Below are 21164 nucleotides of genomic sequence, written 5' to 3' on the forward strand. Positions count from 1 at the left end.
CTCGGCTGTGCTGCCTTTTAGCTTCTCCCATCAGCATCAGTTTTGTCCACAGATGATGATGATGATGATGATGATGAGGCTGGGACTCAGTCAAGTTGGGGCTGCACAATCCGGTATGGAAACAATCGTGCCGTCGCCAGCTGTGCGTGGAGTTCATTGTCAGCTGTCAGAACTGGGGGTCACGGAAATCTTGAGAGCCGTGAAACACATGCACTGTCAGTGGAGGGGGAGAGAAGGGGGGTGGGGGGTTGCGCAGGCAGAATTACAATTCAGCCGCTGCCTCCTGTCAGCTGCCCCCCCCCCCCCCCCCTACCCACCCGACACCTTGAACGAGAACAAGTCCTGGAGAATCACTTTGGAAAGGGTGGAAGAAGCCACAGTACTCTCGTTTCCCCCTGCACGCTGGCGCTCTGTGTGCTCGGGCCGGTACTCCCGGGACCTTGAAACAATCTCAGACCGGAGGGGTTAAACCTTCTCGGTTTGGACACCTTTACACAGGTGGCGTTGCGCACTGCAATGCCTTGTTTTGTTTTTTGTTTTTTTTTGAATGGGGTCTTTGCCAGGTCTGCTGTGTGGAACTTGACAAGCATGCACATGTGTTTGTGCCAAAACCGTCGAGCCTCCACATCGCCATCAATTATTAATTTCCCCTTCTATAAATGTTCTCAGTCCTTCCTCCAGGCCCATGTAACCTCTAACTCAGCCAGTGTAGTTTTCTCTTTTTAAACCAAGAACTATAACTCCAGGAAGGATGCAGATTTCCTCCATTTCTCTGAGGGGCCTCCCTCTGAGACAGCTGGAGATATTCTAGGTGCTCCTAATTGAATTCCGCCTGTAGCCCGATTATTCTAAGAAATCAAAACCTGAGCCTCCATAATTGAGTTTTTGTGCCTGGAATATTAGAAGGCCTCCAGAGATGTGGTTGAAATGTGATAGTTCACAGCGTTCAATACGCCTCCCTCTATTTAAAGCTCAGTGGATCCTCAGGCCGTTTCAAAGTCATGTTGTTGATTTTATGTGTGAGCAGTGATTTCATTAGTGGTGATACTCTACTGTGTATGTTCACAGCTGTTAAAGGATCCTGTCTTTGTTGCAGACATCTCAAATGTTTTGGTACCTTTAATTCAGCTGCTTTTTTTTTTGGTGGTTTGTTTAAATGTATTCAATCATTTAATAGTGACTTCAAAACTGTTGCACAATATTGGAAAAAAAAAATCATGAAAATATAACAATTTAAAGATGGAAAAAGTCACATGATTAAAGTAGTTGTGAAACCACAGTCTTAAAGGCCTCTGAGTTTTTGGGAGTCATTGCGTCAGATTTGTGCAGCAGGCCGGCGTCACGTTTGCAAGGGTTGTGTCTGTGTGCGTGTGTGTGTGTGTGTGTGTGTGTGTGTGTGTGTGTGTGTGTGTGTGTGTGTGTGTGTGTGTGTGTGTGCAGAGAAGGGCCTTTGCAGAGCCAAAGCTCTTCCTGTCCCAGGCTCTGTCAACCCTCGGCGTGTACGCACGGCTCTTCGGCGGGCTCTTAACAGGGTTACTCTGCATCAAAGTTGCATGACGATGCTGAGGGGAATTACAAAAGGAGGAAACATGAAGGGCTCTTTAAATAATAGGTGAAGGATAAAAACGAGCTCTCAGCTGTTTAAGTAAATGCATAGTGGAGGAGCAGTAATTTTCTTTTCTTAGTGTGTTTCCTTTTTGCTCCAGTTTGGGTCCATTGTTGTTGCATTGGAAGCTTTGTTTTTTTGGATGCGGTTTTTGACAGTGTGGTATGAAACGCAAGCAAATGACGTTGCTGGGAACTGAAAGGCATAAATCCATAACTCTGCAGCTGTTTTTCTTTCTTTCTTGAGATACGTGCTGTAGTATTTTTTTTGTCGAGGAGTACGGCATCACCTAACATTAGTCATAAGGTTTCAGGGCGCACAATTATTTCATACCTATGCCTTAAAGCAATGTTAAAAGTTTAAAAGGCCCAGGGATAATTATTCCTTAAAATCTCAAACCGAAGACCTTTTCTGTGCATTTATGTCATTCCTCTTGTTCTGGATGTACTGGGCTATTTGAAAAATATGCCATATAAATAGTAGCTTTCTAGAAGTATGATAGAATTTAGGTTAGCCTTGAAAATGTCTAATAAAATGTTAAAAATGTTTGATATATTTACGGAGTAATCCAGCTAATCTGTGTTATTTTATTGGTTATTAGTTAAAACTATGGGCACATCACCCATGCCGGTAGATACAACTCGTTAAAATGAAGCACCAAGTCACTTTCACTCTTGTTTTATTCTAGTTGAACCTTTTTATTAACTTCTTCAACTTTTTGCCTGCTGCATATGTGAAAAAAATAAACCTCAAAAAGCTGTGTTTTTGGGGGGGGGGGCCTGTCTGTTGATTGACAGGCCTGTTGTGCAGTCAGGTTACATCTAGCGGCGGGCGGGTCGTAGTATCGCCGGGTTTCCCATCAGATCGAGTCAGATCCACCACCCCCACACACCCCTCCCACCCCCCCAGCTCGTCCAAATATGGTCACTCCTGGCTCCAAACTGCTCCGAACTGGCAAGATGGGAAGGCCAAAATCCGACCTGGAGGCTTCATAACGGCCGTTCACAAACCGACGGGCGAGGTCGCTGCTGGTTACCGCTTGAATAGAACAGAGAGCGATTTTGGCATGAAATAAAATGGGCTTCATGCTAACCAGCCCGCCACAACAACATCTCACAGGTCTTACAACCAAGTGAGAGAGAGAGAGAGAGCTCCTTTTCTTTTTGTTAACTGTTAGAATAGTAATTCTGCTGAGGTTAAAGGACGCACTCGGTTGTGTCACAGTGATGCGGCGCTTAACACTGTCGCCTAAAAGCCTGAATGCTTTCGTTTTGAAGCCGGCGGATGCTGTCTCTGCTTTCTCATGTTATTTTTCTGTCTGTTTGTCCAGTGACAGGCAGGTTAAGTGAACTGGAAATTGTTCGTCTGAATGGCGTCCTCGCTGCTGTTTACGTGCCAGCCCTGTGAGAGACCGACGACTCATCGGAGAGATAAAGTCGTCATAAAGAATTGTATAAATGCATTTTTTTGTTTAATATATATACAAATATAGACTAGAAAAATTGAAAACCTTGAAATCTGTCTAAACAGGTGGATAAATAAGGCTCGTGCCACCTCAGCCCACGCTTAACTACTCTCGCTTTTCTTCATATACTTAAAGCGAAAACGTGCAGTCAGCCAACTCTGGATGGATGCAGTGGAGCGCTCTTGGCAGTGAAACCGCACAGTGTGGCCAATCCCTCTTTAGTTTCACTGAAAGAAAAATCTTAGAACAAAGCGACTCATTTGACATTGGCTGGTCTCACGCTGCGTCGGCGCCTCTTGTAACCGCAGAAATAATACAAGCTGACTGAGAGGTCGCCCTCTCGGCGTGACCTCGCGGCCGGCCCCGGGCTCCCTGCAGGCAGTGGGGGGGGCGCGTGGACTTTAGCACCTGGCCTGACAGAGCGTCCTCCTCGGCTTTGTTAATGGAGCTGTTGTTGTCAGGACTCGGGACCAAAGGCAAGTGTTGGGAGGAAAAAAAAGATGCGTACCCCATTGTGAGTAAGAGGTGTGCTTTCACACGCTGTGATCCTCTGGCCCGGGAAGCTGTAATTCACACTAATGGAGAAAATGTTCAGGACACCGCTGCTGCTGCTGCTGCTGCTGCTGTTTCATACAGCGGCTTCAGAGAGAGTCGCAAAGAAAAGGAGGGAAGACAAAGAAGGGGTCAGGAGGGAAGCTATGAGAAATAAACCTAAAAGAGGGGAAAGACCGAGGGAAGGGAGAGGGTAAAGGTGGGAGGACAGGTCTATTGGTGTAAGTGACCAATTAATTCAAAGAGAATCAGGGGAAAGAAGATCATGGGGAGGACAAAAGGAAGCGAGGAAAAAGAGGTGTTGAGTTGAAGATGAGATGGGTTTGAGTCATGCACAGACAGAAGAGTGTGTAATGAAGGTCAGATTTTGTCGCTATTCATTACTGTAACTCAGAAACAACCTTTGTTGGATTTAGTGTGATATTATCTTATAATGACTCGACCGATGTGTTTTTTTTTTTCTGGGCCAATACCAATTATTGGTAATTAAGAAGAGATAACTGATGAATGGAACCGATATACATTTGCAGTAAAACAGCTGTACGTCGACATCTGCAGCTTCAAAAAGATGTGTTTTTTTTGGGGGGGGGGCGGGTCTGTTTGATTGACAGGCCCGTGGTGCAGTCAGGTTACAGCTATCGGTGGGCGGACGCAGTATCGTCGGGTTTCCAATTAGATCGAGTCAGATCCACCGCTCGCTCCTCCCTCAGCTCCTCCCTCAGCTCCTCCCTCAGCTCCTCCAAATACGGTCACTTCCTGCCCAAAACTAGCCGGCTGGCACCGGCCAAAATTCGAACTTCATGATCCGGCTTCATAACGGCCGTTCACAAACCGATTGGTTGCCGCTTGGTCGTGACGTGTTTGCTGACATTTTCAGAAATGGTAGAGGAAGAGTTCTTTTTTCTTGTTGGACGTTAAGCTAATGTATTGTCATTGTACAGTTAATCTTCATCGTTTGATCACACATGGGAGGAAATGTGGACGTTCCCGACCCCCTGTTCTTTTCTCTCTGTCATTTTGCCTTTGCATTTACATTACCCGCCCGCCAGCTCGCTAAATCGTTCGCCTCTGTGGCTTCCGGCTGCCGTCCGTGTTGCCGTTTCCGAGCGGCGCTGTTTTCCCGACTGTCCCGATGTCGTAACCGCGGTGATCGTGAGCTCCATCTGAAGGCAGCTTTTAAACTGAGATTTAAGGCGGACGCAGTGAGACACTCCCTTCGGCAGGTAAACCCTCCTCCGGTGTCAAGCTGTGTTCTCGCATCGTTCTGCACTCTGGCTGAAAACTGGCCGTACGACGGGGGTTTGTTTTTAAATACTGTAGCAGCTGAACTGAATGTGTCTTTGTATGAATATGACGTGAGGTCATCCTAATAAATGTTCAACCTCCGTCTGCACTTCTCTTTTCTCTGAATACTGACGAGGAGCATTTCAAAAAAAAATATCACTAAATGGGTTTTCTAACCGTTCAGAGGTTTGTTGTTGGTATTCCCTGGACGGAGGACGCTGGTTCTGTTGTGATTTAGATTGTACTGCCGCGGTGCAGCGGCCCTTCCACATTAATGTCTTCGGTCCAGATTGTTCCTGCTCCGTGTGATGACTTAACACTCGCTACCTTTCGTGACATAAGCTTCCCTCCGTTATGCCGAGGCGACCGGTGTCCTGAATGAACCGAAGCTGACACATCTTCTGTCCTCTGAAGGATTAAGAGGCAATTACAAAGTTTGAGTCATCAGTTGTGACACAGACAAGAGGACAGGCTGCAGTCAGACCTGAGATAGCAGGAATTAGGACGCGAGACTGTGTGTGTGTGTGTGTGTGTGTGTGTGTGTGTGTGTGTGTGTGTGTGTGTGTGTGTGTGTGTGTGTGTGTGTGTGTGTGTGTGTGTGTGTGTGTGTGGGCGGGCAAAACACACAGCTCACCTACCTTAATCAACTTTCGAGATGTTTTGTGAAAGTATTGCTCGGTGTGGATGCCTTTAAAAATGTAAAGCTCCGAGCTCTAATTGAGATGCATTAAAGACTGTAATTGCGGCTCTGCACGTATACAGACCGTTCTGGTTCAGAGGGAAACCGCAGAATTTCCTCCTACACAACAGAAGCAGCAAAAGAAGCAATTACAACAACAAATGTCCTGAGAGACGCGCACCTTCTGATGCAAACTCTGTCTTTCGTGTGTATTCTTTGATGTACGCGACTGCACGAGCTCTCTGAGTGATGATGTAATTCAGAGCTGCCATAGAGTCCTTGTGCAGACGGATATTTCATGCATATCAACTCGCGAACTCGTGAAGACACGAGACACTGACGTCAAACAAACTATCACTTTTTAATGGTGTCAAATATTCCAGCAGTCGAGTTTCTCCCCCAAACTGAACTTCATAAATGATTTTCTTTCTTTTTTTGGGTTCCCTCATGAATATCGTTCTCATTAATATTGACAAGCTGGCTCCTGCCGGGCCTTTACTCACCACCAGTTCATCAGCCCGGCGCAGATGAAGTGCAGGAGTGTTTCTGGCAAACAGGGGTTTTTCTGCACTTCCAGGACTTCTAGTGAGCAGTGAGGGCAGGCGGGAATCGATATCTCCCCCCAGGGTAGATAATCAAAAGCTCATCTGAAAGGGCAGTGATATTGATGGCACTCTACAGATAGATAGACCACCATCTATCTATCTATCTATCTATCTATCTATCTATCTATCTATCTATCTATCTATCTATCTATCTATCTATCTATCTATCTATCTATCTATCTATCTATCTATCTATCTATCTATCTATCTATCTATCTATCTATCTATCTATCTATCTATCTATCTATCTATCTATCCATCTATCCATCTATCTATCTACTCTCTCAACTGTATTTTCACTGAACATGGATGACAGGAAAGTATAACGTATACAGAGCTGTGAGCAGGTGACACATCTCATAATTGCTGGCCCGCTTTGATCTCGTGACATTTTGTAACAGTAAATCTTAATGGTAAAAAACAACAGGTTTATTTAAAGACGATGCATTTCCATTTAATGTGGCTCTATGGGTGATGCTAATTTTGCACTCCGTGGAGATTTAAGGAAATGAGGAAGTCGCACAAAACAGCGTTTATCGAGGCAGCCAGCAGCAGCTCCCTGCAGTTTTGTCGACATTTTTACAGATGGGTTTTTTTGGTCTAAGAAAAATGCAGAAATTAGCCATCTGGAACAGCCATTTGCTATTAATATTAGGGATTTCCACTCAGATATTCTTGCTATCTTACTTAATCATCCTTCATCTACACACGCTGGTTTCCTTTTTTAACCCACTGTCATTGCGAAGCGTGAAATAGATACGCCGATCCACTACGGCAAAACGTGAGCTGACCACACTTAAGGCTGTCTCGGCGCAAAAGTTACACATTTTGAAAGCGTAAAACTTACACACATGTAAATGTCAATTGATGAAGGATCATGTGACCAAAGTACCGCAACAGAGGTATTGAGAGCATGTACAAAGGACATTAGGTATTAGGAGGCAAGAAGGGTGGGTTGGTATCATTAATCACAGATTGCCATGTGTAATTGTAATCACAATTATTACCTAGATTTCAAGACTAAATATTGTCAGTTTGACAGTCTTCTAAAGTACGCGTCAGTTTTCTGAATCGATTCTCTCATGTTGTCTTGTACTAACCTTGTTCCTGTTCCTGTTAAGTCATAAAATATTTCTTATGTCAAGCTTTGTGTTTTCACAGCTGAGTTGCTCAAAGAGATCTGAATCTTTTCTTTTGAATTTGAATTTGAATCTGACTTTTTTTTGGCTTGTTTTTGAAGCTGCCATTTTATGATTCAAGATGTCACTGACACCCAAAGATGTAATTAACTTGAGTCGCATCACATCCGTGTCCTTGAAGTTAACCGTTGTTTTTCAAGGCTGGAGACTTCGTAATTGTCAACAAGTCCGGTGGAAAGACTCAAACCAACAATGAATGTATACGAACAACAAGTTTTCATTTATTCAACGTCTAAAATAACAAATATTATTCCTTTGTGACATAGAGCTCATCTGTTGTCCTATTGAAAACACATCAGTGAGCCATGATGTTGGACCGGGTGATGTTTCCTCACTATGATTTAACATGGGCACTTTTGCACACTTTCCTGCTGCTGTAAATACAAGAACATCAAATGTGAATTAATCCATGGCTTAAAATGCACTATTTACACCAGATTTTGCTAAAAAACAAAAACAAAACTATTGTCCAGCTGTTTAAGGAAATGATTGAGCCTCTTTAAAAAATTAAACTGCATTATATAGTTTGAAGAACTGTAAGATGGACTAATGTATTATTGGTGTTTTCATTGGATCTGTTGGCAGTTGTACACCTTGTCGTTTGAGCCTTTGTGTTCTTTGCAGTGAAGTCACATTGTTGTAAAGTGGAAACAGCTTCTGTGTTATCCGAGTAGCCAATACTGTAGTTGTGCTGAGGAGACGCATGGAGAATTTTACAAACCAGTAAAAAGCAGAAAGGTAAATAGCGAATCTTTTGCTGCTGAACCTCTTTTTTTCATTTGCGATAGCATTTATGCAGCTAACCTGTCTGGTTATATTAAATTAAACACCTGCAGATGATGTTTCATTAATTTACAGCCTGGTGGAAAATGTGAAAATAGTTTTGGAGATTAAATTCCAAAATGACTTTAAGTTAACGCTGTTGTGAAACTGTGACTGCTGTTGTTCTGCAGCAAAATCTGAATTAGCGTCACATGGATGTCGCAGTAGTGGTGTCAATAAGCTGACACATGATCTTGCACTTTTAATACGTTAGTCATTCTAGTCTTAGTCACAGACCTCCATGCTGGATGATGATTTTCAAATCCAGAAGGTGATACCGTCTTTCTTGAGTTGTGTTTAGTTTCCTAACTTAACCCCAACCATAGTTTTTGTTACTAGCCCCAAACATGTTATTATTTAGTAACCCCAACCACTTGTTTTTGCAAAAAGTTTTGCCTTCCTGTAAATCCACTACAGGAAAACGTGCAACTTGCACGCCTAGACAGCCCAAAGCGTTTTTGCTGTAGTGGATGGGCACGTCTTTTACACGCTTTACCGTGACACTGGGATGCAAGAATATGTGTATATTCTCTATGGACAAAAGAAGGAAAGAAGAAAAAGAAGTACAAAAATAAATAAACATTGTATATGTTTCATCATCAGTCTGGTAATTGTATGAGGAGGGTATTTGAATGCAGCAGGCTTACAATGAGGTCTGCAGGCACATTGGCCCTGTCAACAGTAAGAAGGAGAGGGTGGATGGTTAAGGATGCCAACAATAAAAATGCTCAGTCAGTATAGGAATGAAAAAGAAAGAAAAAGAAATCGATGAAAAGGTATATTTGCTCCCCCCTTATAGTGCAAATGTATGCATCTCATGCTGATGGCCGCAGGCAGCCAAACAGACCTGCAGACCCAGCAGTCTCAGAAGTCCCAGTGAAGTAAGGACATCACAAAACCCGAACCCCTTAACCCAACCGAGCACCCTCCGTGTTCAAAGCCCCACCGCAAGATTGGCCAGCACCGCCTCCACACCAGCTAGCAGCACACCCACCGGGTTGGCCACCGAGTGGTGTGTGTTCATGCCGGCCTTTTTTCTCCCCCAGTCCTCTTGGGCGGTGTTGCTTTTGCTTTAAAGCAACCGAAGGACCTCGGGGCGGGCGCTGACCTTTCAGACCGAGCATCCCAATGGACCGCACCAAGACCCCTTTGATGGGATTCTTACTTTTCATATTTATTAAAGTCTATAGCCTGTATACATATACCGTTGTTGGCCATAGGCTGTAGATACTGAGCCTGTCAGCAGCAACCAGACACAAGACCCGTCTCCCACAAAGAGGACCCAGCACTTCTTGGAGTGGACAGCCTGTGAGGATGCACAGGACCCCGAAATGTGTTATTTTGTGTAACATTGGCAAACTGCAAGGTGATGCAGTTTTAAAAAGAAATGCATTTATATAAGTAAGTGGGTAGAACTAAGAAAAGGTGCCCACAGACTGTCCACTTCCATTTTACTCTGCCCACTTGTCTTCACATGCGGCACAATGACTTTCTATTTCACTCACACCTCACGTTTCAAGTGTATAACTTAAATTGTTTTTATTCCTCTATTTCTATAAGTGTTTCTGTGGGTCGAGCTGTAAGCTCTGCCGGATCTGCACTCAATACTGCGCCTGAACACCTCCTGTGTAGTGATATGTATAGACGGACCACTGAAACTGCTGCTGCTGTGCTAATGTGCTGCTTTCGCTACACAGGTTTTTGCGCAACCCAACAGCCAATAACTTATGCAAAAAGTAAATTCATTGGGAGACCAGTGCATTTTTGCTTGTGCCTTTTTGCCTTCTTTTGACATTTTTTTCCCGTCTCCATGCACCTCAGAAGTAGGTGACGTTTGTGCCAGAAATCTTTAAATCACCACGTGAATAATTTCTCTAAAGGTCACACATTTTTGAAAGCCCAGACAAACACTGATGATAGAGAAAATTGTCCTGTAGGTTTATGTTAGAAGAAGCACAGTGCTGCTGTTAAGTGTGTAGGATGTTTTCAGCATCTTGACCGAGTCAGGTCCACTTTAAGTTCCCTCGTTGACCTCGTTAATCAGCTGACATGAGATGATCAGGTATGGTAGAATTTGGCTCCTCCAACTGGGAGGCAAGATTCTTTAACAACACGATCAAAAGCATCAGCGTGCTCTTTATTATGAACCTACTGCAGGGTTTCCACAATGTGACACATAGCCCTCTATACGCTGGTTAACTACAGCAAAACGTGTACCTTCCACGCCTAGACATTGCCAAGCGTAGCTATCTCACGTTTTTCTGTCGTGGATGGGCGTGTCTATTTCACCCCTTTACCATAATACTGGGTTGCTTACTGTTATGGTCTGTTATGCCTTAGTTGAATTCAGGACAACGGGTAGCCATGAATACGGTGTTAACAGCTTCATTAACAGCAACAAAGTGACTCGGCCACGAGGTCTGCAGGGTGACGATAACAGTTTAAACCAATTAAGGCCCTTAAAGGCTGATAGTTGTGTTAGTCTGTGCATGCCCTGCAGCCATTGTGTTTGTTTTTTTATTGCGACACTGAGAAGTTTTTGTCTTTGTGCGATGCAGTGGGCAGACGCCCCTTTCTGCATTCTGTCGTCAAGACAGCAGCCTCCGTAATTATCACGGGGAGAGCCACTGTAAACATCCCTGATAGTGAGATGATCAAATCAGTTGCTGAGGCACGCCTCTTCATCCAACTCCCAACCGCCCTGTCCTTCCCTCTCCACCTCTCCATGCCCGCTAATTCCCTCTCAACTAGCAATTTTATAGCTCAGTGCCTGCTGAAATCCTCCAATGTCACCCTATAGGTATAAAAAAACAAAAACAACAACACAGCGCCACAACCGCACACAGAGAGACAATTTCCTGTCTGCTCCAGACACATTCAGCTCCATGTCGATGAGTTCTGTTCCTATTGCTGCTGATGTCAGGTTCCCCCTTCAATTTGTATTTCTCCTGATAAATTAGATTTGTTTCTGAATTGGGAGGAAATGGCTGGAATCTTATCCATGGCCCGTAGTGTAATTTGCCTAGGAACGTAGTCAGCTGCGTCTAATTGCGTTCAAATCGGAGATTTGACTGCTGGGGGACGGACAAAGGCTTTGGCACCCACCATGTAAATGATATCAAATCAAATTTAAATGTGTGCAGGAAATTCTAAGTAAAAGCTTATTGATGGAATTAGCTTTTATTGTCCCGCGCTCCTCGCATGCTGTAGGTAGTCTAAGCTTAGATTTAACCGCCATAATGGTTTAATGCAGATGAATACGTCTCATTAAATCCCCTCTCCGCCTTTGTTTGTCTAGTAAAATCAGGCATTGCTCTCTTTTTACACATCAGCGACTGCAACGAGGCTACCTTTAGAATTAGAAAACCTTAATACAAGAAAGGAATAATGAAACGGCTTCGGGCAAAGTGAATGCCTCTTCTCCTGTCTCACCATCATATTTTATGTCTCTTTCCTCTTATAATTCTCTGTTGCTGTAGTGAAGAATACATGTGTTCTTCCCCGACAGGTACATTCGGATCATTTGTGCCACGTGCAGAAGTCACTCTCCATTATATGATCTGATCTAAGCTGACGGACACAAACAGCCTTAGTATTGAATGCTTAGGTGAATAAGTGTCACCGTGTCTCGTTAAACTGTCATCCAAACTTTATGTAGATAATGTGTGTGCAGCACTGTATGCCACTCTTGTTGTCACGGTGGGTGTAGAATAAGATGAAGTACGAGTGGCATTTGTTTGCATTGGCACACATTCCTCAAAGACTGTACGCCACAGCAGTATGGACCTGACAGTGCATTACACTGAAGCTTAATTCTAATCATAGTTCTATATTATATCATACAATGCAAATAAATGAGTGTAATATAAAAAAAAAACGTAGCAAATTAGAATTTTGCAATCAGATATGTGTGAATAAATGAGATATTTTTTGATATTTTCTCAAACTGCTCAGCTCTACAGTGTGTTCGAGTCTACAAAGGTAACTGTACCTTCACTTCTTGCTGCAGTCAGTGGTTGCATCACATACTCGATGTTTATAAGTGGAAACACCAAAAATTCAATTCAGTCAGGAAACTGAGTCAGATTTAACCGTTTATTAAAGATGTACATACATTTTTGTTTGGCGGTGACTCTGGAAGGAAGCGAGAAGACGAGGTGTGAAGGTGAAGATGGGTTTGAGTCATACACAGAAAGAGGAGAGTGTAATAAAGGTCTGATTTATAAGACAGTTTTTGTGGCTATTATCAGTACAAAGTTGTTACTGTAACTCAAAAACAGCCTGCGTGGGGATTTATTTTTTTTTTTTGTTTGTAGTAATGGCAAGGGGTCCACTGATACCTTATTTTCTCAACCAATACCGATTATTGGTAATCAAGCAGATCGATGACTGATATCTGGAACCGATATACATGTGCAGTGAAAATGAAAATCTTTGTGTCCAAATTTAGAACAGCAACAACAACAAAAATCCTTTATTAAAGCACCATTTAAAATGTGTTCAGTCGGGACACTGCGTCATAATTAAACATTTATTAAAGACATACATACAGTTTTGTTTGGAGGTGACTCTTTACGAGTGATGCTCTTGGAACAGTCTGAGCAAGCATGACACAGACCATTTCTGAGATCACAAAACACCCCAGCAGAGCTTGAAATATCCAACTTTTGAATGAATGGACAAAATATAAACAGAAAAAAACATTCGTCATATGAGGAGGCTGAGGAGGTGGGAGAGATTTGCTGCGGGTTTTTAGTGGCTTGTTGAAGAGTGATGTGGTGAATGAATGAACGGGGGCACGGTTTTAAAGAGCACTAGTTGGGAGGCGCGGAGTGAAGCCTTTGTATGATTCGACGTGACAGACTCCGACCTGCCTAAACTACTGTGAAGGTCCATGAAATATCTGAGAATTATTGTAAATTGTTCCGTGGAAATAAAAGTATTAATAAAAGCAAAATGTGGAATTGCGTAATGGAAGATTTTTCAGGTTCATTATTGACAAGACTGAAATATCGGCAGTTTTTTGGGCTTTGAAATACAATCAGTGGAGTTTGACCTTCCTGGAATCCTGCATATACAATTTTTACAGCAGCAGTCTGCCACAACTTTGCTTTGCACTCCGTCTTTCATAATTTCTCCTCGCTTAATCGATTTAAGGTTTATGCTTACCGCAGGTGAAGGCTGAGACAGCCCGGGGACACAATAACTCGTTTGGGAGTGTTTGTGGAAGGCAGACAAGGCAGACAAGGCAGACAAGGCAGACAAGGCTATAGTATATCCAATATAATGAGATGTACTTTTTCATTCACCAAAGATTTTACTGCAAAACCAGAGAAGCAAAAGTACTTGAGTGTAGCAGTTCATTCCACAAGACAGGAGAGGAAGGACAGATTAGATCACTGCACTGTGATCTACATGCAAAACAATGCAGACACAAAGCCGTAAAAAACAAAAACAAAACAAAAATAAAATATATAGCTATATATATATATATTTCTCTTGTTTTGCAAATTTCAGGCATTTAAGCCGCAGACCCTGTATTAGTTTAAAAAAAAAAACTATTATGTCATAATATTTGCTTACATGTTGCAGATACTGTAAACAGGCTGCAGCATCAGCGATGTGAATTTAATACAGTATATATATATTATAATATGAATAATATACATTTTCTCATAATTTCTAAAGTGTATTAGCGTTATTATTTCTATCAAACAGCTGGTGGGATCACATGAAATGGATAATAATAAAGCGCAGTTTGCATTGAAACTTGTACATCCACATTAACGTACCCTGACGTAGTGGAAGTGAGGAATATAATTATATTATCAATGTTGGGAAGGTGACTTTTGAATATTAATAAGTTACAGGTTATTAGTTACTTTGTTAAAATCTATTAAGTAAAATAAGTATTTAGATTACTTAAAAAAAAAAAATAATGTAACCTAATATTTTTGATTACTTTTTGTTCACTTTTCTAACAAATGTTGTTAAACTGGGCAATGAAGCTGAAAAGTCCTAAATATTTTTTTTAACCAGCCAGTGTAAAAATCTCAGCATTACTCATCATAGGGTCAAACTTGAATTAAACGTTCTTCAATATAACTTGATTTGAGATGCGAATGTTTTGCACAACCACCAACAAAAACCGCAAGCATCTGGATCACAACTGATTGCAGTGAGGTAAAAATGTCCCCGTGACCTCAAACCAAGTCAACATTCAGGTCGACTCTATGCTCAGTGATGAGAACTGCCAACAGGACTGGGTGCCGTTTACAGGCTTTTCACACTGGTTCCTGAATGACTGTTACCGGGCAGCATGGCCAACCGCCTTGGTATGGTTGTTCAGGGCAATGTTGGCAGTATTGATTTGATTTGATTGGCAGATGAGAGGCGGTGCAGTTTCAAAGAAGAGAACCAATCAAAGACAAGTCTCACAATTTGAGCACATACACCTAAATATATGGAGCCTGTTTAGACGTAAGCAGAAGACTTTCCTGTGCAGTGAAAAGCTGCAAAGCAGCAGGGTGAATATTGTATATAAGCTTTTTTACCCCAAACAATGGATTCAAATATAACTGCTGAATAATCACCCACATCTTGAATTATAACTGTAATTAAATAACTTTTTTTTCACTCACTGCATCTGATTATATTAAATGTATTTCTTAATTTGATCATATGTAACTAGTTTCTCCCCATCGCTGCATATTATTACTATAATTTTAAACTCTTTAGAATAAGAGATGATAAATAAACCAGGTAAATGACTCTTCACATAATTGACAAAGCCTCTGCAGAAGATCTTTTTGATCTTTTTTTCAAAGGATAACTTTAATAACTAACAGTATTTTTTTAATTGAGTATTACATATGCTACTCTTAATCTATTCCTGGCATTCATTTCCTCAGAACTATATAAAGCGTTTTCTCTTTAGAACCGTCGCTGGTTTGCCAGGAACCGATTTAGTAATTTCTTTGCTCCGATAGTGCTAAACTCAGCATTCATATTAATATGCTGCTGTGCCATTACACTGCTGCGTGAGTCAATAAACTTGTATATGTGAAACCAATATGAAGGGGACAGTGACTAATTGAGAATTATCTCACATGGCCCAAAGGCCAGTGGCAGCACTCTCCAGGCCGACGCTGATAATGCTAAATGCAATAAGACGACAACATGTAGAAGCTTTGCCGTTTCCTATTAGCCATCTGATCTATTTGAGCTGTTAAGCCCCGGGACCCCAGCTTGGCTTCGGCTCTGGCTGTCGATGATTCACGAGGCGGTGAGAAATGGTATTTCATGGGTAAACAAAAGTAAGCCTGTACAGATGGCGTTATTTTTCTCTCCCCTGTCCGGCCTGCTGTCATTGTTAAAATGGCTCAGCTTCTGCTCAAATGCTGCTCGTCATTTGTCACACTATCGCCAAGGTCAGAGTCCAGGCGAGGGTAAACTCACAGATCTATAAATAACCCGACGGCACTGCATGTGCACTAACACACACACACACACACACACACACACACACACACACACACACACACACACACACACACACACACACACACACACACACACACACACACACACACACACACACACACACACACACACACACACACACACACACACACACACACACACACACGTGAACAGTGAAATGAGTTAAAAAAAATAGCTCATTAGCAGGAGTTTGATGAAGATGACAGGGGTCTTAATCAAATGTGTGAGTCAACACTGGCATCCTAATTTGACATCATGTCTGATTACACGCACTCAACATTGTGCAGCAAAAAGCTACAAAGCAACAGAATACATATAGTATTCTACATAGTTTAAGATTATACTCATATGTAACCATTTAATAATCACCAACATCTTCAATTATAAATAAATTACTTTTTTTTTTTTCCGTTTATTTTGTAATTTTTGCTGGTTATGATGTAATTTCATTACATGTAAGTTTCTCTCCATCACTGCATATTATTTCTACATTTTTAAATAAAAACGTAATACAGGTTGACAAAAGCTTCATTAAAAGTGGTAAGACTCTTTTCAACTTTGCCTTGAGTGAAAGAATGGAAACAAGCTGGTGATAATTGTGAGACAACGATAGCAATAAGAGATGAAAAACGACAAATTCAACATTAGCGTTCTAATTTTATAGCATGTCTGAATACAAACACAATATTATAATGTTAACAGTAAATGCAGGGATGTGTGTGTAAGCGGAGTAGATGTTGAGTTTTTTTTTTTTTTTTATAAATCTGCCGTGTCTCGTCTGTGACCCTCTGTGTTCATACTGTACCTAAGAGCTTGTCTTTTTAGCTTATTATCGAGATGTCCCGTAGCTTTCAAGTGAAGCGAAGCCAGCAACACAGATCAAACTCAGCAACAGCTGAAAGGACAGTCGAGACTCGCACACCGAGCTCTTAAAAAAAACTACAGAAACACGCTGATGATCTGTGTTGTTGTTTTCTTTTTTTCTTTTTTTTTTGGGGGGGGGGGGGGGGGGGGGTGACAGACTGGTGTTGTCGTGTCCAGCTGAGCGGGAGGAGGGTGGGAGCAGCGACAGTGCGCCATCCTCTGAAGTCAAATAGTTGACTTCGCTGTAAAGTGGCACATCGACCGTACGCACGTTCTCAAAAAAACCTGCTGTTAGTCAGCGCAGATAAGAGGAAGTGCTCCGTTAACAACTCAACACTGCTTTCTCTCGGCTCTAATTATAGACTTTCTGTAACGATATAAGTTATTGTTATTTTCTTTTACATTAAGGCATTTTGTGCTGTTTCAAAGACAGATGATGTGATTACGGAGAATGGCCTTTGTTAGCGAACAGCAAAGCCATATGATTACAGAGGGGCCGTCGTCTGCTTCACCACTTTACAGCACAGATGCCTCGCTGACACTGATTGGTGACAATTATGTGAAAAAGAATCGCCACGATGCATTGAGCGTGACGAAGCACTCCGTTAATGTTACACATGGACAATTTACTAATCGTTAGACGGGAACACCCACTTCCACTTCCCCTTTTATTGCGTATCCGCACAGTGGGAACTTTTTAACTTATATCTCTTGTGTGTATTTTGTGGTACTTTTTTTTTAGTTCCCACTCCTGATTAGGTACTTCCTCGTGACAATGGGAACTGCGGTTACGTCAGTGTACATTGATTGGTCGACCAAAGGAGCGCAGGCAACCGGCGTGTTTAAAACACAGTGTAAACAGTAAACTAACAGTAATCTACAGCTAGGGACGAAGCTGTTTACAACTGCGGAGGAAAGAGTTTCAAATGGAGGCACACAATACTGAGAAATGAACTGGCAACAAAGTCCAGGATTTATTAAGGCTTTACACATCGGAGGAAATACAGCGTGACTTTGAGTTGTGGAAGAGAAATATCAAAAGTTGCTCCGTTTATGTTGTGTCACGCAGTCGTACTATTGTTGAAGTACCGGAGGTTCTGGATTATTCATCTAAAGTGGGATTGTCTGACTTCAGTCACAACATCTTCCTGCAAAGGCTTCACAATAAAAGCATTTTTTGAAAAATTCTTTTTTTTTTTTTTTCTGATAAAACGCTATAGGGCTTAATGCCTATAACGAGGCTTCGAGTTGATTTTGTGAATCAATTAATACATCTCAAATGTAATTATGACAAATGAGACCATTCCATTTTTGTATTTTTTTTGTATTGGCTCTCTTGAATGAAACATGCTTCGGATCTTCAAACAGGTAAAATGTGGACATGAATTTCAACTGGATCAATAAAACGGAAAACGTTTAGTATGAAAATGCAACTTGATAGCAGTGTTATGAAGTTGTGTTATGGGGAAGGCTTTTTTTTTTTTTTCAGTTTAGTCAATATCCAAGTCATATTTTTGGCAAAGCCTGTCCCTTGTAAGTCCACCAGAAGAGAGACTGCAGTGCGCTCCGACGTGTCCTCATTCACTCCCTGCCGATCTGCCTTTGTCCTAAATATTGCATTATTACCGGCCGCGGTGTCGGTCAGGTCCTACTGGAATTCACGCATGGAATAACACCATCATCATTGTTAACTCAGCCATACCCCTTAAATCTCCCCTAACATCCCACGTGACCCATTATTTTCTGTGGTCGACTCAACCCGATGAATAATTGACTGTATTGATTGGGTGTGATGGCATTTGCCCCAGAGAGAGCCAGGTAGAATTACAGTCAGTCAGTTTTAATTAAAGCACGGGTCTAATCGTCGTCTTCATTGAATAAATACATGACAGGTGATGGTGGTAAAACGAGAGGCACGGATTTGTGCACGTTGCAGGCATGTAGTGTTCCTTTTTGTTTGGTCAGGACACTGAGATTTCACTTAATGTATGTCATTTTATCATTTCATTTTGATTTATTGTCTGATTATATGGAAGATTGGAAATAAAATGTTGGCTGAGAATCATCAGGTTTTTACATTTCTTCAGTATTTAAAGTGTCACTTTGGGTGACTAGGTCATCGTGACCCATATCTATATAGGTCTAGATCTATTTAGTGATAGATCCAGAGGTAAACTGGAAACAGGTGCTCCTACTAGTTAATTTGGCATGCTGGTAAATGGAAGCATATCAAATTTGGCCAACTTTTGAAAAAAGTTGAAAAAAATTGCCATCCTCAGCAGCTCACTTCTTGTGTTTACCATGCAGACTAATATCAGAAATGAAATAAAATCAAACAGTTGTCAAGTAAACGGGAAAGTCTGGACCTCTCATGAATATTCTGCGAGAATGTTTTGATGATTTAAATGTTGTTTAACACTAATAAGATATCGGTAAAGCAACAGCCACAGTACATTCAGACATTTCTGGTCTGGAGCTGGTACCCAAGGTGTTGTTTTATACCAAAATAACACACAAAAAAAACCTACTCGTAACTACATAAACTAGCGTAGGGTACCTTAAAGTAAGATTTTGGAAAACATGATTGTTGATAGCAATTTTGTCTTTGTGCCGTCACTTTTAATTTTGTTGCTTTATATCAGCCTATAGAAAGTTCAATCATGCTTTTAAAACAGCGAAGGGTCACAGTTGCACGTTTGTTAGCCAGCAAAGCTAATAAGCAACTTGCTGTATAGCTACATTGACAAAAGGGTCTTCTGTTTTTCAGCTACACATTTTCTTTATAATTACAATTTAATACATGAAAGTGAAAAGTGTAAAACTTGGAAGTTTTTTGAAGGTACTTTGATAATAATAATGATAATAAATAATAATACAATGCAATGATGATAATAATAAACTTTATTTGTACAGCACCTTTCATACAAGAAATGCAGCACAAAGTGCTTCACAGCAAGAGACTTACCCCCAATTTTCTTTGAAAGCTTATTGATAGAGCTAGCACAACAGTTTGGCCTTTGCTCCACTATTTGTGCTGAACCATTTTTTTTGTGTGCGTAACACAGAGGTAATAGTAATATCGGCAATGCGTCTAAAATCGTCTACGTATCACTTATCTAAGCACCTGAGCGAACGCTCTTTGTCAGGATAACAGCAGTCATTACAGTGACAGTTGACAGCCGATTATTCAACGTTGCGATACAGTAGAAACCGCCAAACATGTAGCCAGAAGCATGACGGTCTGACTCTAAATCTCCCGGATGAATATAGCAAAAGAGTGTTAGAGGAGACAAAGAGATGCTTACAAAGCCTTCGTCCTTGTACTTTTACTTTCAGGGTGAGTAAAAAAAAAAAAAAAAAAAAAAAAATGAAGGCACAGGCTTTCTTGTTTATACTGCCTGGCCTGTCAGGAGTTTATTTATAAGCCGGCGTGTCCTTCCGCAGCACAGACCTGCACCTTTAGGTGAGGTAAATAAACACATTTTGAAAATGAATGACACGATGACACAAAGTCAAAGGAAAAAAAAAAAAAAATAGCAGAGGGGAAGATGCTCCAAGCTGAACCAATCTGAGTTACAGTGAGTGTTTTTTTTTGTGTTGGAAGTGGTCAAATGCGTAGATATATTTATGTTTTCTTTAAACCATGTTTATGCCAGGTTCCGTCTTAGCGAGTTTTTTTTCTTTTTAATTTGTTGTTAAAGCGATAAAACAATGACTGCGATGCTTATTTCCCATCTATTTTCCAAAAGGATGCCACAGCCAGTCCTTCAGTCTACATAGATTTATTGAGTGATGTATTTCCCCTGACGAGGGTGTAATGATTGCGATAAAATCCAGTTGCCGTCTCATTCCCTGTACAAGGTGAACCGTTTATCAAAGCCCTTCCTATGCTGCCACAATAACGGTAATGGAGAGACTCGGCGGGTCAAAATTCTCTTAGTGGTTCTATCAATATAATTAAGTTAATAAATTGAGGATGATGATTCAAAAAGTGGCTAAAGAGGAAATTGGGTGAGAAAATGAGATGGAGAGACAGTGCTAAAGAGAGGGTGGAAGAATCTCATGCACTGTGGCACAAGGGCAATTTAGAGTTTGCAGTGAGTTTTCAAGGACACGTCAGGCCTTTTGTGGTATTAATGAAATGAGCAGCAGCCCAAGTCTTGATAATAGATCAGTCTTATGAGTCCAAAGGGGGGCTGTGAATAATGAAGCAGGGAATGCATGCGATGTGTGTCTGCGGTCGTGGTGACTCGAGCTGCTTGAGAAGTCCCTGAACACGTGTTACTCAAAATCTGAAAATTAATTTTGAAAGCTGCCGAATCTTTGGTAAATATGGGTCTTAGCCGGAAACATCTGCGATAAAGACCTGGTGGGGCTTAAGTCACAATTGTCTTGTTGGTCAATATATAATACATTTCTGGTCATGAGTCAAAATCATAGACTGTATATGAAAGTGGACGTAGCTTCCGGGTCTGAAAAATGAGGCCGACGCATTAGAGCCTTAAGCTGCAATACCACCGAGTGCCACTGGAGGTCGGCTCCAAAAAGCCTCCTGCTCCATAGACTCCCATTCAACTAATCTCAG

At 41.6% G+C, this 21164-nt stretch overlaps 1 protein-coding gene across 2 annotated transcripts in view; it reads left to right on the forward strand.

The window, feature by feature from the left end:
* The window catches only part of LOC138621013 (inactive dipeptidyl peptidase 10-like), a 198411-nt gene that overhangs the window by 95760 nt on the left and 81487 nt on the right, over window positions 1-21164 (forward strand). The gene's annotated exons all lie outside the window — the stretch shown is intronic.

Source organism: Brachyistius frenatus, unplaced genomic scaffold, assembly GCF_029030835.1.
Source record: "Brachyistius frenatus isolate BFR_SWC_R1_liver_20210118 unplaced genomic scaffold, ASM2903083v1 Contig_28, whole genome shotgun sequence".
NCBI lineage: Eukaryota > Metazoa > Chordata > Actinopteri > Embiotocidae > Brachyistius > Brachyistius frenatus.